Genomic DNA, 17,593 nt, shown 5'->3' with positions numbered 1-17,593 from the left:
AAAAACAAATTAAAAGTCTATCTATAGAAATTCAAATAGAAAATTTGGTTAGCTCATCTATTACATAATGTCAATAAATCATGCATAAATATATGAATCTGGAAACAAAATATGCTACAATAAATTTCTCACCATCACTCTCCATAGCTCTATCAAGTTTTTCAAACACAACCATGTGAATACAAACATTTAGGAAGAATAAAAATACCAAAAAGAGAACTTTCGAATCAAACCATAACCTTCTTCCACACTAACATATACCAATATGTGTAATGTAAGATCTCCTTCACCTTTCCCATATTGAAAGAATATTAACATCTAACATTCAATAAAGTAAAACATGGAAGAAATAGATGTAAACATCTCATACTAAAGTTAGATCATACAAACCATCATTTTCCACAATAAATGAAATATGCCCAAAGCCTCAAAACATTTCATGTGTCCCTTCAAATATGTCTTGAAAAATACATCCATAGATTAAGACCAACAATAGGAAAACAATGTCTCCCAATCAGGGTCACTCTTCTCCAAAAGACAAATCCATTTCTCTTGTCTTTTTTCATCTGTAATGGCTCCCCCTCTCATAGAGGGTCCCTTGTTTGCAACATTGTGGTGGAAATATCTAACTCGTTCCCCTTCCATCACACATTTTCCAATCATCCTTAGAGGACTGTGCATTGGTGACCTCCCCACTGAAAAATTATTTTTCTAATTACTTCTTAAACCCCCACCTAGCCCTTGTGTTCCTGTATCTATTAAATGCCTTTTGTGTACCTCCTCTATTCTATAAGTGTCTCTAGGAAAGGAGGTTATTGATTGTATTTTCTACTATGAAAATTTCACTTTGATTGGAATATTGAACAACTTATGGTTATCACTTTTTGTTAAGCTCGAGATCTATCCTAGATTTCATCTCAATGGAGCCTTCTATTTTTTGGTAAGTTGGAGATCTATCCTTAAGTCCATTGGGTTTTTATTATTTTCTTGGATAGCATAGAAGATATTAATGTTTTCCTCTCTATGGACCTTTATAAATGAGACTCACATTCATTATCTTTATGCCCCTTGACTCCATATTTTAATCCTTTGGTGGACTTTTTTGATGTCTCTCCTATTTGAGTTAGGATTCCTCACCTCCCACTAAATTTTTGGTTCACTGCCACATATGAATCTATATGCAAAATTTTGGGCCACTTTATCAATGTGGACCCTAACACTAGTCTTTTCTCCTACACCTCTTTTCTATGGATCTTGGTCGACTTGCATTTCTCAAAACACTTTCCTAGTAAGATATCTCTTTGGGTTGGTGAGCTCGTATGGAGGAAATTTCTAAACTATGAAGGGATCCCATTTAAGTGTCATTTTTTCTTCATAATAGGACATACGATGTCTTCTTGTCCTCTCAAGTCCTATCTTAGGTCTTCTCCAACACTATAGAAGGATGTTGATATACATAGTCTCACTATTTTTCTTGCACTATTAGACTCTAATTGCCTCTATGGTTGAACCTTCTTCATCAACTACCCTTATTTGCATTTCTCATGTGATTTTGGCTCCTATGACTCCATTCATATCATCCCGTAGTGTTGTATCTCGTTCCTAAGATGCTCATGTTTTGTCTACAACACATGTTACTAATGTATCAAGTGTGCCTTCTAGAGATATCTTGAATATAGGACTCATTCCTTCTTTGGTCCCATACTCCCACTCCCTTGACTATTAGGTTCCTCTCTTGAGCTGTGGTAAATTCACTTGGCCCAGATATTGCAAGAAACCTTTTGCTTCTCTCATCATGGATTCTTCATGGACAATAATTTGTAGAAAGAAGTAAGGTCACTCTCTCCCCTCACTAAGGTCTCAAGCCATTCCTTTAGTTTCACTTTATCTCATATCATATTTCTAAGACTTTGTTATTTTTTTAATTGTGTTGTGCTATTGTTTGGGTTACCTTACTATAACCATACTATTTTCTCTTAATTTTTCTCATAATTTATCTATTTTTTTAATGGGTTGGGACCCTTCCCCACTTAATTTAATGAAGAAAAACAAAGGAGAATAATAAAAAGTCATAAAACCATGCATCTTATTCTCAACAAGTCCTTAAAACTTTTATATTCAATATTTACTCACATGAGAAAATATGAAACAAATTAAAGAATGCATCTGAACTAGGAAAGAAATACCTCTAAAATAATTCATGTGTTAAGTATATCAAGAGGGGAATTTTTTTTTCATATTCTCACAACACCAATAAATAAAAGGTTAAAATAAATGAAAATCCTCTCTTTTTGCCCATAATTGATTCAAATCCATAACTAGGTGCGGTCTCGTTCGACTTTTTGTTGAAATTATCATCAGAGATTAACCATCTCAACACATGATCCTAAATAATATGAGATCTCTGAGCCTCATCCAATTACCTCTAGTCCCCTTCCTCATCCACCAATTAATCCATGCTAACTTGATATTCAAGCCTACAAAATCATAAAGCTCAACCAAATTGATTAATACTCAAAACCAAGAGAAACAAAAACACCTCATTAAGGACTCAATTTTCTTTCATGGAACCAAGATATTATCATTTATAAACCACATGAAGGTAACCATCCATCATCAAATGATTAATCGACATCACTACCAAGGCTCTTGCTAAAACATGTAACCAGGCTCTCTAAGAATCATGACAAATATCTGCTAACTAAAAAATCCTCCATGGCCCCAAGGTGATCAAATAACTCAACCAAGAGCTCCCTAAAGTAAAACCAAACCACAATCTCTAAATCAAGAACATAAAAATTCACATCCCTTAAATTAATAGAATGAAAGATGTCAAGCTCTCACTTCAATATGAAAATAGATTCCAAGAGCTACAGATGACACCAACTCCCATTGCAAATGATCAGTCATCTTTTAGTCAAATATTGTGCATGGATCACAAAACACAGCCAATATCTTGAACCAAAGAAGATAAAACATATTATTTAACTACATAAAGAATCCACTTAAAGTCATATAGAGTTATACATGGCATCATCAACAATATTATTATCAAAACTCCATTGGAAGTAAATAGAGCTTCTCATGCACCATAATCAACTACAAAGATTCAAATGAACAACAATATCACGTACTTCCAAAAGATCATTTTATCATTTTAATCAAAATATTGGTGTAGTAGTGGTCATCAACAATAATGCTTCCCAAAAACAATCCTTGTCAAATAATTTACACGAGACAAAAACTATAATGGCTATGGTTAGTAGAATCTACGTCTAGGTCTTAGTGGAGATAGTTGTTATGACCACTAACATATTGAATTAAGGTGTACAAATATCAAAGTAACTAAAAGTTCATTATAAGTAGGCCATAAGGAGTTTTTTAAAGAAGGAAAGAGTTAAACTTTCTTGAGAATGAAAAAATGGAGAAGACCTCCATGGTGTTTGGGATACATCTACTAAACTCCTTATGAGTATATTAGCATAAAAGGTTAGTATAACAAGTTTCATTCTTTCTTATTCCCAATGCCTAACTATTTTTATTATCAATTTAAGCTTAACTTCACATTGTTGATTTTTATTTCATTAGATGAGTCTATTTCTAAAGTTGATGGCTCAAATTAACTAGTTCACTAGCAATTGATTCTCCATCTCTTCTAGTTCAACTTTTATCTTACCTTGAATTGTTAACCCTTATAACCTAACATTGAATGTAAGCCCCAAAATATACTACGTACCCAAAATATAACAATTGACATTTCTCTTGAGACCTCAAATGACAAAAAAATATGTTTTTATGATTTATCTAACATTTCTATTACTCTTGAAAGTCCCAATTCTGATTTCTTTTGGAGCTTTGAAACTACGTCTACTTCTTGCTCTGATTCCTTTTACCTTATTTGCATGGATTCCCCTCTATTCTCCCCCTAAATTTTTCTTAATGGACCAAGAATAGATGTAGATTTCTAATCGTACCAAAACCCAATGTATCATTTTCCTCAAAATTCAAGATAAGTCAAATAAGATTTTTAGAGTGATCAATACTCACACACTCAAAGTGCTAGATGAGCCAACTATATGAGGCCAAGAAGAAGATTCAAACCTTAGAATTGTTTGTTTTAAAGAGGGCATAAGATTAGCTAGAGGAATCTATTCATGAACATGCAAGGAAACTAACAAATAAAATGGCTAAAACTTATGAAAGCTATAGAATCATCATAAAGGAAGTGTAGGATATTTAAAAGGATGATATTTGAAAAAATAACACTCAAATTTAAGTCGAGGTTGCCAAATAAAATAGAAATAAAGGGGTTCTCATGAACACTATTTAGGGAATAATAGAATACTAGAGGGACTCAATAAAAAATATTGTGACAAATATAAAAAAGATCAAAAAACATGATTGATCTTCCCAACTCTTGCCATCAAGTTGATGTTTTTGTTTGTTCCTCTATCCTAGTCAGAGAGGTACCCTTTGAAGACCATTTGGGTACTTTACCAAAATATTGGTAGGTCATAAAGGGCCTAGATTATCTCAAATATAGTTATCTTTTGATTGGTCCTCTATTGTACTTTGGTGTTTTTTTCTATTACATTTTTTTAGGGACTTTGATAGTTTTGTTTTCTTCTCAATCTCAAATATTGTGAGATTCATCTATTTCACCTTGATGTCTAACATGTAATGTGTGTAGGCTGTTCCCATCCTAATGTAATTAAAACAATGAGGATTAACTAAGAACAATAAATATGTCAAGAAAATTGAATTTCTATAAATTATAAGATAAACACAATGTATTCTTATTAAAGTAAAATTATGGTTGTGGTGAGACATTGATATATTAAAAAAGCCTCAAAATTATTATTCACTTTTATATGCATAATCATTAAATATATTTTGTAGTAGTATTTAACATTAAAGATACATTTTTTTGTGAGTAATGGAAGATGTTGTCAATTTAGAGTAAATTGGAGGCAAGTGGGGTCACCCCATTCTTGGAATGGCTTCATGGTCTCGATCCTTTGGAAACTAAGGATTTTATTAGTGGATGGAATATTGGGTCCCTCTCATCTTATAAGGTTGATGTGGTGGTCTCTGAATACTGGATTGTAGAAGCTACTGGCCTTTGTTGTGAGGGAAAGAATATTTATAGAGATAGGAAGGTGTCCAAGCATTTGCTCTATTTTTCTTGGAGGAAAAGTTTTAAAATTTGGAAAAGACCAAGTTTGGGGACTACAAATATAAAACCATCAAATTTTTCAGGGTGGAGATGGCTACTGTTATTATGAGGTAATTCACCCTAAATGGTTGTTTCACTAGTTTATTTAAGTGTCATTTTATTCTACTAAATCACTTTCACCATAGGAATTGGGTTTTACTTTTGTTCTTCCTTGTTACCTCTCCTACTACTAGCATTAATGAGCATATAAATAATCCCTCTTCCCCTTTCCTCCATGAAAGACTTATCCTCCTCATCATGGAATATGCAATGGTTGTGTTGATTCCCCTTAAGCCACCCATAGGGAAGCATAAATTGGAGTATGCCATAAATGTCATGGTGCATTACTCAAATATGTCCACTGAGTTTGAGCATGGGGTCTCTTATTTAGAGGCTTGTTATTATGTTGGTAACAAAAAGCATCCATTGTCCAAAAAGAAAGCCAAGAAAGATCCCTCTCTTTCCTAGTCTAAGGGGCTTTTAAAATGAGGAGGATGAGGTTGAGCTTGTGTTTCCTATTAGGTTTCTCCCATCTAAATATTTTCCAAGGATTTATCAATAGGTGAAAAGGTCTAGGATGAGCCTGATTATTTATATTGGGGAGCCTTGAGACCAATACAAATTTAAGGTCTCTAATGCTAACAAAACTAGAAGGGTGAGTGTTGATGTGGGTGAAAGTGAAAATATTGATGAAAATACTCCCTTATTTGATAAGACTTGGGGGAAAGGATGGTGATTGACAAATATGTGGATACTGAGAAGGATGGCCTATTTACTGGTCTTGGTCCCCATAGCGGTGTTGATCAGGATATCCCCTCGAAGATCTTTGTGAATTCCTTCAAGGATGTTGAAATGTTTATTTTGAATTCTACTAATTGTTAGACCAACTTGGAAAATTGGGTGATCTTTTAGATTATGGATATTAGAAATAACCTTTTATCCCTCTCTAACAAGGAGGAGAATCTTCTATCAATATGGAATAGGGGTACATGAATAATGAATTTATGAAAATGTTGGATCTAATTGAATGTTTTTCCAATGATGTGAATCACATAGATTCAAATTAGGAAAAGGAAATCATCTCTAGAAGGTTGAGTTGGCAAGGTAAACAACAAGATTAATATTGTAGTTAATGTTAGCAAGGAGGTTATTAAGAGGAATTATAGTGGTCTATGCATATGAATTGAAATTTCCCAAACCCTAGGGATGGGAAAGAAAAAGATAAAAGATAAAAGTTCTAATGTTGATGGTGTGAAGGTGGTTCTAGGGACCAATTTTCATCCAAGGCGTAAGGGCTCTCCCTTAGAACCCATAACTAGTCTAAGGAAGTTGGTGATCGAGCTTGGGAGATTAAAGAGGTCATGAAAATGCATGACTAGATCATTCAAAAGGATATAGAGCCTATCATGATTCTCAAGATCTTCAATAGGTTAGTTTAGGTTTGTGCCCTATTTTTCTTTTTTGTTGTTGCTGCTATTTTTTTGCTTGTCTGGTTATCTCTAGTTAGCAGTTGTTGGTCCTTGTAAAGGGAGTTGGGGTCCCTTTAAACCTATTTTACCTTATCAAAATTATTAAAGCCACATTTACAAATTTTATTAAACATAAATCATTGATTTAGATAACCTTTATCATGATAAATCAATGCCATCATAATAGAAAATATTGTAGAATTGTAGCCCTCATAGTAATTTTTCTAAAGATATATTTTTAAAAAAGATATTTTTATTATAGAAACTGAAGATGACTAGTTGAGAAGCTTAAAATGTAATGAATAGTAAATATAAATCAAATGATTAAACCTTTCATAGTGATGTCATTTAAATAAAAATAATTAATTAGGTTTATAATTAATAATATACTATGTGAAAATATATGTCTAAGTTATTATTATTTAAAAAAAAATAAACATAAAGAAAAAATTAGAAAATGATATGTGCTCCTATATATTAATTTTAATACTCTAGCTTCACATAATTACTATTTCATTTTTCTATAACTTAGGAAAATCGAATTTATTAGGATATATCATAAATTAATAGTTTACAATATTTAAAAATTTCTAAAGTTCACCTTAATTAATAAGATTTTTTTTATCTTTTCAAAAAAATTGTGAGTTGTTTTTTTTTTCTCTTCTCGCATTTACTTAAATAATGATAGAAGTTAATAAGAAATAATGTAATGAGACCTAGGATGTTGATATAAGGTGATGATTAAATACTATAACTACATTTAAAATGAAAATGTCTTTAATGATTAATCCATATTTTTAAAATATAACTTTTTTATTTATTTCTATAATGAACTTGGATTTGTTCTAGAATGCAAGTTATGAAGTTTCATGTTCATATTGATTCAAGATAATAGCTTAAATAAATTGATTTGGCATATATTTCAAAATTTTAATTTATAACTTCAAAGATCATTGACATGCTTATGGAATTAACCTAGGTAAATTGCACACCCATATATTTGATTTTGATTAATATATTAATAAAACAAAGTATAAAGACTAGTTACTAAAATATATGTTCAAATAGAAATTAATTAGGTTCATGTTATTTAAAAAAAGAAAAACATAAATATATGACTTATAAACTGGTCATTAAGTTATAAACAACAAAATTAAAAATGTGTACCAATTAGAAAAGTAAAATGAAAGTTATAATTTTTTTAACATTACAATGGATTCAAAATTTGCAACATTCCTGCATAAAATATACATAAAAAAATTAACTATAAATCGAGACAATATTCTATTTTTTAATAATATTAATAATTATAGAAGATTAATGTATGTAAGAACTATAATATTTTTTTTTTATGTTCAACAGAATTATATATTTTTAAATGTTTTGTATAGATGTGTACATAAAGTTTATATTTGTATTAGATTGAGTATTTTGTAGAAGAAAACAGGTTAAAAATTTATAGATATCAAAAAGTTATAGCATAATTAATTGAGTATAATTGGTGAGGGTTATGCTATGTTTTCTAGTTATACAATTCAACAAGGTTTAAATTATTTGGATGCACAATAAATAAGGGCTAGAACTAAGACAATGTCTTCAAATACTTTTACAACTTAATATCTCTCAATTGTTTTTGATAAGGATAAATGGGTTTTACAAGGACCCGAAACCTAAAGTTTTGCAACAGCCGACCAATAGCCAAACCGGCAAGAAACGGTAGTAAAACAGGGGAGCAACCCCGAATAGAAAAAAAAAACAAAAAAACGCAAACAAACAAGCCAAAGGAAAAAATCCCCCAGTTAAGCAAGAGCACCAGATCTTTGTTCTTTTGCATGGAAATTTTGTTGATTTCCTGAAGCTCCTCCATGATGAATCTAGAGGTACCCTTGCTGCTGCTTTTGCTCCTAGTTCTAGAACTGGGTCCAGTGGTTTTGCTATCTCTAGTAGCCACACCATCTCCTCCAAAATCTTTCACCGGGTCACTATGGAAGGATCTATAATCGGTAACCATGTCATTAATCTTTTCAAGCCCCTCACTGCTGTTGTTGATGGCTTCTTTACTAATATTGACTAGGTTCTTGAGATTTTTCTTAATCTCACCCATGGATTGTTCCACCTTATCAATCAGTTGTTCGTGGTTACATTTCATTACCTCAACATTCTAAGAGAGTTTTTGAGTTATGATCATGAGTTTTTCCGGCTTGCTAGGTTCAGGGGAAGCAGTGAAAATGTAAATGATTTTTTTAATCCCCATTTTTTAGGTTGTCAATTTTGCACTCAACCCACTTCCAGCAGCACTCCTACCTTCTGGTGGCTTCGATGACAAGGTTCATCAGACTCCCATCCTTCGCTTGATTATATTTGTGGACATTGATAGGGATGTCCAGTTTAATCCCTTGGTTCGTAATCTTTGGGCTGTGATCCTTCACCGCCATCTTTTTCTTTTTGGTGAGGGGTTCGGCCTTGGAGATCAACTTGCTATTGGTTTTGTACATGCTAGTCGCCCATCTGGGGGGATTCTTGCTCCCGAGCGTCTCAGGAGTGACCATCTTTTCCTTTTCATCTGCAGGTTCGTATTCAGGGTCATCAATAGGAACCCCACTATCATCGAGGTCCATCTCCGGATCATAGACATCTTGGACCTCCATCTACAAGCCAATCTCAGTAAGTAGGGGCACCATTTCAAGGGATTTAGCGTGCTCCATAATAAGGACAATAAGTCCCTCATGAAGCACAAGGTTGGTAGGGTTTTCTGGGTGCTTTTTTAGGCTATTCTCAAGGGAGGAGGCAAGATAGTAGGGAACAAATATAATTTTACCGTGAAAAAAATGATTTAAGGATAGTGAAATGGTAGGAGAAGGTGCTTGCATACCTGCCATCTAGGGTGATATACCTCATTATAAACTCTACCATGTCAGCCCATTGGGGTCATGAGGTATTTTCTATCATAGCCACCATCGACCATCTTGGTGACTCTAGAGAGCTCCTTGTCTTTGTTGAAGAAACTCGACAAATCCTCCTCCCCATTTTTTCTCTCTCTGTAAAACCTTCTTCCAGTTGTAGCCAGACCAGTGACTCTCGCCACCAAAGTTTCATCAATTTGATAATCGACACCATAAGCCCCAAGACTCCCTTTTTTCCATCTGTTAACAAAGGCCTCCATAATCAGAGGAGAGGGGCCATGAAGCCGGTCCAGGTAAGGGATGAGACCGCACCATCGATGACTTCCTACCAAACATCTTTATTCTTTTTCCACTTCTCACAAGTAGAGGGCTGTTGTATGTTCTTATCCCCTCTCATTATGCTCTTGGTTGCTAGACAATAGTAGAAGGGGCTCACTATCGCCAACCAGTCATAGAAAATGGGCCACACCCAAAGGATATCAAAACAGTAGTAGAAAAACCACACAATGAGATAGGAAATCCAGGCGCCGAGGAGGTTTCTAGACTTTTGATTAGGAAAAACCAAAAAGAGTCATTTCCCTATCAACTCAATCATGTCATGATGAGGGATCATTGATTAACGTAGTAATCATTACATGCCAGATCACATAGATTTTTGGGGAAAGCATACTTGCTACTCCACCAATTGGTTGCCACGTATCCCACCGCCAGATTGGCCAGTAGATCTGCCGCCTTATTGCCTTCCCGGTATATGAGCGAGATTTTGAAATATGTCAGTTCATTAATTATATTTTGGCAGTCCTTGATCAGGCTGACAATCGTCCAGCTAGGATCCGTGCGACCACTCAGGCAGTTGATAGTGTTTAGCAAGTCAGACTCTAGCCACACTTTAGTAAACCCCTCTCTTTTAGCCATGTGTAGCCCAATGTGGGCAGCATTGGCTTCTATGTAGTGGTTAGTCTGGTTGCCCAGGGGGAGCGTCACCGCGGAAATCTCAATTGTTTATTCCTAACTAGAAAGCTATTAGTTTAGGTTTCTACTCCCATATCATGTTACAATATTGATATGGGTCACACATAAAATCCTCCATGAAAGAGAAAGGAATAATGACATAGTAGATCAATTTGTTCAATTAAAATAAATAGTTTAATAAAATTTTACTACCAGTATTTTTTTAAATGCACCTCCTATATCATGAAATTGTACATTGAACCTCCACAATATTGACTCATGCAAATATTCACTTTTCATCTATAATAATGCTTGACATTACATGATTCACATGTCACATTATGTTTTAAATAAGCTTTAAGTTTAACTAGAATTATTCATAATGCATTATCATTTGATTGATATCTTTATAATAATTTTTGGTATTCTTCTATAATGTCAAACTTTTTGAACCATCAAAATGTTTATAATAATTTATATTTTTTAATAAAAAAAGACATTTTATAGTTCATAATGTTTGACAGTTTGTATATGAGTTTGCAAATGACTTATAGCAATATGAGACTACCTAGTACTCCCAATTTCCAGAAAATCAAGAAATAAATGACTGCGAATTTCCAAGAAATCAAAAGATGACTGCAGCAGAAATGGAGTTCCTCTTTCCATATTGGATTATTGATTCAATGAGATAGATAGTAGTGAAGTCTGATAAGAAATATTATATTCTATGAGGGGAAAGAGAGGATTGTTAGGCATGTTAGAAATGATGTGTGGAGGTGTTCAAGCAAGCAGTTTAGGTAAAAGAGGTTCAGCTTTCAAGCTATGCATCAGGCAAAATTGTTATTAGAAGAATGTGCTTCGAGAGAATATTATACTTTGGAACTCGATGGACATTTTATAATTTTAACGTGTAAAGGAACCCCATTTTTCAAACTATCTGTATGGTGTGGTGTTAGACTGAACATTCAATGCAATTGTTGAAACAAATGTCTGCATATTGTAAACATATTCTAATAAGATGCAAGGATTTTGTCGTACCATTTGCATAAACAACAGTTAGACCAACCTTTTGAGTTTTCTTTGTGTCATTTTAAGCCATGTAGAACTAGGAAAGTCCTTTGCTACTATAATATTTTCGCTCCTTAGATATAATTGTACCTTCCCTTTTGAATTATCCATTTCAAATAATATAGTTTAGATTTCTAAAATATTATTAACAAATAAATTTTAAATATAAGGTGGATAAATTTAATACCCACTTTTTTCTTTTTCTATGAAATAGACAAACATTTTTTACATGATTATCTATCATTATTTCTTTAAATAATATTAATTTTAAAAGATGATTAGTCAATTAAGTAATATTAATCATTATAAAGATGATCTAAAATAGATATTAATTAAAGAAACAATGATATGATTCTAATATCATGAGTTACTACATTGACATTACATGTTAACAAGCAACACAATCAAAACAATAATAATATTATTTATGACTTTATATTCTTATTTATTTTTCTTTCATCCAATCTAAATAATATATTTCTCATTTAGACATATCCAACCTTGTGATGATAATCAAAAGATGTTGAGAAATTTTATTTTACTAAAATAAAAAATAACACAAAGTTATTTGTAACATAATAGTTAATTAAGTTATTAATTTTAAGTTTTTCACAATGTAAAATTTAGAATTTATATGGTATAAGCTTTACCATCATCTAAAATATTAAGTTGGGCATGGAATAAAATATTGTTGTTCTGTTTGTCTATTACATAATTTTGTTATCAAATTGTGGCCTAATTATATGTTTGTTGACATTGGTTATTTAATTTTTTCTTCCCCACTTATTTTATTAGTTCAATTTTATTTTTTCAATAAAAAATGGACCATGTCAATTGAACATAGGCATCTTACTTGTGTTTGTACCTAATAGTTAATCTTTTATCCATCTATGTAGGTTAGATATGATTTCTACACATGAAATTTTAGTTGAAAATCTTGCAAATTATTCAATCAATTTTCATTTATGTAACTATTAAATAGTTAGTACTCATGTGACTAAAAAGTGTTTTGTAAAGTGGTTTGAATTTTTTTCTTTTATTAAAGATATTTGTATTTTTTTTGAAGTAATATGAAACTTTAAAGACAAAAAATTAAATATGTGAGAAGAAAATTCTTGTAATTGTATAAGGTTTTTTTTTGTTTGATATTTCTATATATCTTTGACTCATATTTTTGCAACATATTGATATCAAGAGGATGAGTTTAAAATTATACAAATCAAATTAAAAGTCAAGTATTTAAATATCTATTTCGCTAAAGTTACATGGGAAAAATCTCAATCCAATCTCTTACTATTACATTCTTCGAGGATTCAAACTTTACTAAATGACATATTGAAGCAATAAGCTATAAATCATATCAATTCTATTTAAATATATAAACTACTATCTTTTGAAACACTACTTGCATAATTTCATTCTGACTATATTTTTAAATTTTATTTTCAATCCCTAATGTGCTATTTTTTATCCCCATAAACAAAAATTCAAAGATATATTTTAGACTTTATTAAAATAAAAATAAAAAATTCGTACACAAACCTTTAAAACACACATATAGAAAGGATATACAGCATATTTTTCTCTCATTGGGTGTAGAAAATGGCATGGATATTAGGGTAAACTTGCTCGAAAAAGAGTAAACGAAAACCGCATAGATATTAAATATTGTCAGTGCAATAAGTTCGTTAACGTGCCTAGAGGAAGCGACGACTGATGCAAACTTGCATGATAGCGATAATAACTAATCAGTACAGGAAAAGGACCGTATTAAAAGTATGTCACTGTCGAAAACTTTGTGTTTGCAAATTCAAATCCATAGCGATCAAAGCTATGCGGAATATTTAATTAGTCGGCAGATTCTGCTTAGAAGTAAAATGTCGGTTGATCGGCGAAAACAAATGTACATGAGTTTGCGTAATGTGATATGTCGCAGCATCAAACATAGTCATTCGGCAAACTATATGCATGGGATTTTATGTGAGGGGGGCCATTTTCACGTGCTTCGCATCACTTGCCGTGGGCGGCAAACATTGTGTGAAACGTATAGGACCATGTCTGTCAAAACAAGTAGAAGATGTATATTTTATATGTATTTTCAAATTTTATTTGGCTTTCTGGTTATGTTATATGGTCATGACTTGATGTGGCGTGCACTATGTTTGTAGCGAATCTTATATAATGTAGTGAAATATACTAGTAACCAATATTTTAAAATATCAATTAAAAAAAATTAAAAAGTATATGTAAATTAAAGCTATGAGATTTCCACAATCCATTTTGCATTTCTAGTGTATTTTTTTCTGGATTCGATTGTGTGTATATTTTTCCATCAACATTTCGAATCACACTCCGTGATTCATCATCAGGATGAAAAGAATTCCCAAGACATGAAAGATGTTGAGTTGCAGATTTGAGGCAAAATATAAAGAGGAGAGGGGTGGGGGAAGGCATGAGAAACAAGGAGAGAGGAAAGAGAAAAGGAAAAGACCACCTGAAGGATGGGAGACCTAAAAAACTCCAAGGAATAATCCACCCACAGAAAGAAAAAAGGAAAGCCAAGCACCACATTCAAAACCACTAAAAAACAAAAAAGAAGAAAAGAATTTGGGACAAAAATTAAAAACTAAAGAATAAATAAATGATTATAAATACATAACGGAATATACGCAAAGGCATAAACCAAAAGACAAAAATCCAGAAACAGATAAGAAAAGAGAAATTTACAATTCCAAAAGATATGAGCATATAAAAATAAACACAAGTAGAGGTCTAAAAGCAAATATAAACTAGAAAATAAACAAATAGGTCAATAGACCAAAGGGGGAGAGGGAGACGCACAAATGAAGAAGAAGGAGGGGGAGAAGTCAAGGCGGGGGGCGGGGATGACGCTAGCGGGCAAGAAGAAGAGGGCACCAAGTTGGACCCTCAAGACACTCTTGTGAGCTTCGATGTGGTGTCCCTCTTCACCAAGGTCCCTATTCTAGACTCCATAGAGATTGTCAAGCTTAAGGTCAATGAGGAAATCGCCTCTTTGGTGGAACTTTGCTTAAGGTCAACCTTCTTCGCCTTCCAAGGCGTTATCTATGAACAGGTTGACGAAGTAGCCATGGGCTCCCCTCTCTCGCCGATCATTGCCAACATATTCATGGAACATTTTGAAGAGGTGGCCTTACATTCTTTCCCCCTCAAGCCAAAATGGTGGAAACGATATATGGATGACACCAATGTATGTTGGCCCCATGGCTTGGACATGTTAGAGGAATTTCATACGCACCTCAACAACATTTCTTTGTCTATTACCTTCACCAAAGAACTTGAATCCAACAACCTTTTATCTTTTCTCGATGTCTTAATCTGTAAAAAGCCTGACGGATCCCTTGGTCATCAGGTGTTTCGCAAAAACTACCCACACTGACTTATATCTTCATTCGTCTTCTCATCACCACCATAGCCAGAAAGTTGGGATCCTCAAAACCTTGGCTTTAAGAGCCCATCGGATTTGTGATAAGGATAACTTAGACCAAGAGCTCTCCCATCTTCGTCAAGTCTTCCTTTGGAATGGCTACTCGAACAAGCAGATCACTAGGGCTTTCCTCCAAGCCAAATCTCATTTCCTTTCCATCTCGAATCCCGTGCCCTCTCCATCTCAGGCCTCGTATGTCTCTCTCCCTTATGTTGAAGGCATTTCTCACAAAATCTCAAAAATCCTTGGGGAAAAAAAGGTCTCCGTTGTGCCTTCAAACCTGTTTCCACCATCAAGAGGCATGCCCCACCACTTAAGGACACTAGGGATGCCTTTTCAGAGTCAGGTGTATACAAGATTGTATGCTCCTGTGGAACTCCATACATTGGAGAAACAGGTCGTTCGTTCATGACTCGAATAAAAGAGCATAGTGCCGACATTAAGCATGAACGTGCCCTCAAATCAGCCTTAGCTGAGCATTCATCAACTACCAAGCATCATATCTGTTTGGAGGACACTCAGGTATTGTGTAGGGAGAACAACTTTTTCAAGAGGAAAGTTAAAGAGGCCATTGCTATCATTCAACACCCATCCAATCTTAATCGAGACGATGGGTTAAACCTTAGCATCTCGTGGCACCCTCTTCTTCTTGCCCGCCAGCGTCATCCCCGCCCCCCGCCTTGACTTCTCCCCCTCCTTCTTCTTCATTTGTGCGTCTCCCTCTCCCCCTTTGGTCTATTGACCTATTTGTTTATTTTCTAGTTTATATTTGCTTTTAGAGCTCTACTTGTGTTTATTTTTATATGCTCATATCTTTTGGAATTGTAAATTTCTCTTTTCTTATCTGTTTCTGGATTTTTGTCTTTTGGTTTATGCCTTTGCGTATATTCCGTTATGTATTTATAATCATTTATTTATTCTTTTAGTTTTTAATTTTTGTCCCAAATTCTTTTCTTCTTTTTTGTTTTTTAGTGGTTTTGAATGTGGTGCTTGGCTTTCCTTTTTTTTTTTCTGTGGGTGGTTTATTCCTTGGAGTTTTTTAGGTCTCCCATCCTTCAGGTGGTCTTTTCCTTTTCTCTTTCCTCTCTCCTTGTTTCTCGTTCCTTCCCCCACCCCTCTCCTCTTTATATTTTGCCTCAAATCTGCAACTCAACATCTTTCATGTCTTGGGAATTCTTTTCATCCTGATGATGAATCACGGAGTGTGATTCGAAACGTTGATGGAAAAATATACACACAATCGAATCTAGAAAAAAATACACTAGATATATGTAAATTTTTAAATAAAATGAAAGAGCTAGTTTCTTGTTAGTTTACGAAGAGCTTGTTTAAATGGATTTGAATGTGATATTGTAAGATCAATGACTTGAATCTTGTCGAAATATTACAATCAAATAAATAAACTAAAATAAATCTTTGGAAATGTAATTTTTTTCTTATTCTTTTGGATGGTCTTGTAATAAACACTGTGTATAATTTCAAAGATAGTCTCGTAATATTTAGTAGCTAGAGACAAACTAAGATAGTCTATCTCAACCTTAGAAATCAAAAGTGAGTCCTGTTTAAGGCTACATTTCCATTATACCAAATACTCCTTGTACTATATATTCTTGGTGATTCTTCTAATCTTACAATAAAAAATATTCTACATCTCCACTTTTGGTTGTTGTAGTATCTAATTCACTAATTATAGTTCTAAACTTACTATCTTTTAACTATTTTTCATGATTGATAGATACAAATCTAACAACATTTAATGTTGGTTATATGTCCAAACCTTCTAGCAAGTCCACATTATCAATTTCCTTGATCAATTCTTGTCATAACCTAAGAAGGATCAATCTTTATCTGCAACATTCTATATATCTCAACTAGACATCTTTTCTTGTTTGGATAGACTATCATTTTGTCACCAACTAAAATCTCCACATACATTATTTTCTCACTCACATTGTTCATATACTCACCACTTATCACATCCAAATCAACTTTCTTATTTATGTATGACCTTTCTTTGTTTGATCAACAAAGTATGCTATTTATTTGCTTGTACTATCTTTATTTTTGATATCCTCCACTCATGTTTTATGTATAATAGTATGTAAATTTATCCTATGCTAGTATCCTATCTTACCCCATGTCCCACACCGCTGCTTAAGTGCAAACTCTGCTTAAAATTAAGCAGTTGGAGTGTTTCCATGGAAATTTTTAATTAAGGGGAAAGGATATAATAGAATCTTTTTCCTACTTTGGTGGAGCAACAACTTCTTAAAACTTGAAAATAAGCTTTGAAAAAAAGGCGGGGCTGAAAATAAGCAGCAATTGCTTATTGAGAAGAATGACAAGTGGCTCTACAATGTTTTCCCCCTTTTTATGTCTCCAATTTTGTCTCTAAAATTTATGTGGAAAAATCATTATTATTAAAGATTACTTTTAAAAATACAATTAAAGATAACTTCTTATTTTTATAAATAACAAAATTTAACATTCATGGGGCAACTAGCTCCACAAATTGTTGCTA

The sequence above is a fragment of the Cryptomeria japonica genome, chromosome 4 (assembly GCF_030272615.1).
Source record: "Cryptomeria japonica chromosome 4, Sugi_1.0, whole genome shotgun sequence".
NCBI lineage: Eukaryota > Viridiplantae > Streptophyta > Pinopsida > Cupressales > Cupressaceae > Cryptomeria > Cryptomeria japonica.
The sequence above is the reverse complement of the archived record's forward strand: the minus strand, read 5'-3'. Positions refer to the sequence as shown.